This window comes from Mesitornis unicolor, unplaced genomic scaffold (assembly GCF_000695765.1).
Source record: "Mesitornis unicolor isolate BGI_N332 unplaced genomic scaffold, ASM69576v1 scaffold15006, whole genome shotgun sequence".
NCBI lineage: Eukaryota > Metazoa > Chordata > Aves > Mesitornithiformes > Mesitornithidae > Mesitornis > Mesitornis unicolor.
In genome coordinates this window covers 13,165-15,185 of record NW_010189000.1, presented here as the reverse complement: position 1 = coordinate 15,185, position 2,021 = coordinate 13,165, and the positions used below count along the sequence as shown (strand labels likewise).

The 2,021-nt window shown below is 44.4% G+C and overlaps 1 protein-coding gene across 1 annotated transcript in view; it reads left to right on the top strand.

Moving 5' to 3' along the window:
- The window catches only part of NET1 (neuroepithelial cell transforming 1), an 11,473-nt gene that overhangs the window by 253 nt on the left and 9,199 nt on the right, over positions 1-2,021 (top strand). The window lies entirely within an intron of this gene.

The window sequence follows — 2,021 nt, the reverse complement described above, 5'->3', positions numbered from 1 at the left end:
GAGGAGCAGGCAGCGATTTAAAAAATATATATATTTTTTTTTTTACCTGACCTTGCTATTTTCAGCGGGATTTTCATTAAAAAAACGCCTGTTGCTCTGTGCGCTCTTTCCACTGACAGGATTTTCCCTAATTAGGGCGTTTGTTTGCTGCATAAACATTAAAAAAACCCTGAAATGGAGGTTGGTTGGGGTTGCTTTTTTTTTTCTTTGAAGTATTGTTATTTTTATCGTGTGTTGTTATGTAGATGAGAATAATTGCATTCCTGATGGATGCTCGCATGCCTCCTGCTGCGAAGGGAGGCAAAAGTTCAGCAGCCAGGTAGGGACCGCTGCCGTGGGCAGGGTTTTATTGCCGAGATTAGGGGTGAGATGAGGTATAAAAGAAAAAAAAAAAAAGAAAAAAAAAAAAGGCGGCTCCAGACAGCTCTGGGACTTGAGGGCTCCGGGCTGAGTCGCCAGCTCTTAAAATCCTGGCTTTAAAACAGCCAGACTTGGGCAATCTCATTGTGTTAAAGAGGAACCAGATGCTGGGAGAGAAATAACATAAACCAGATCTCTTGAAGGAGAGTAAATCGCCTCTGATTCTTAAAATGGGGGGTTTTTGTAGGGTATAAGAGGCACAATTGGGTACGTGGAGTTAAATTTTGGGTCTGGGCTTGAGTAATGACTCCAAAGCCAACACCGTTGTCAGTGCCAGGTACTGAGTCGCTATCAAGAGCCACTGAAGTTATCAGCAAAGTGTGAGGCCAGGTTTCCCCCTTGGTCGCATTGAATTTGAGAAGGGCGAGGGCTGTAACCTCCATGCGGAGGTGTCAAACCAGAGGCTGGTTGTTCAGTTTGAGTGTGGATGGGCTGAGATTCGGCAAGCGCCTTGCACGTGAATCTGAAAATAAGATATTCCAGCGGTGATGATTTCTGGCAGGAATTACTTGGCTTAATAGCAAAAGTGTTGTCATGCGTTGTTTTTAGGTTTGTCACTGTGTTTGTCTGGGACTGGCACCTAGGACATTGCACTCTAGTAAGCGATCCTTGTAAAAACCACTAATTATTACCTAGCACAGGGGGAAAGGTTGTAGGTGTGCGTGCTGCTCGAGGAAAACGCTCGTTGCTCAAATATAGAGCCTGGTTTTATTTCAAGCACCAAAGTGCAATCTAGCCACAATATGGAGTTAACCTGCACTTAAAAGCAGTTGTAAAGAAATTCCACTTGCATGAAGTCTTGCACAGATTTAGCTTTTGTGTGTACATTTGTGATATATTTATATTATGAAGAGTTCCCTGGAAAAGAAAAAAATCCTGAATGGAAGCAGAAACGCTGTTGAGTTTTCTGCCCGTGCTGTAATGCTTAACACTACTACCTTGTTACAGAAACTGTACAGACTTCCTTCTAATCTGGGCTTCTGTAAGTAATACGGCGTGGAGACAGCCTAATCATTGTTTGCAAGTACAGAACTAAAAAAAAAAAATCCTACAACGGAGCCAAAGTTATCCATAGCATGAGCCGCCTCGAGTCTCAGCTTACACCGCGGCCGAGTCTGGCTGTAAGGGGAGTACATGACCTCAAGCTGAAATGCAGATCTCAGAGAAGGTGAAGTTTCTAAGGCGAGGGATTATTTTTTTTCCCTGCTTTGGATCAAACGATAGAGTTGGAAGGAGAAGAAGAAACAGATGCAGTTTTTTGGCAGTTGAGCTGTTCATGTCTGAGAGCGCTCACAGGAGAGCGAGTGGGATTTGCTTCCCTTTAAGAGAGGGGAAATGGCCTTTTGCTACGCTGAATTTATAGCATACAGAAGTTTTTCTGTTGGCTGAACACCCCAGGGGAGCACATTGCATGTACAGAAAACGCTCTGGTCCTGCCGATCTGAGCAGAATTCCTCCCTCTGCAGAGCAGAGCTCGGCTCCTCAGGAGCATCGCTTCTCTCTTTGTATGTCTCAGTACATATTTACTGTTCTGAAAAGCAATGATTTATAATCCCAAGGACCCCCTTTGTAGCGCCTGTCCCAAACCAGAGGGGCAGGGA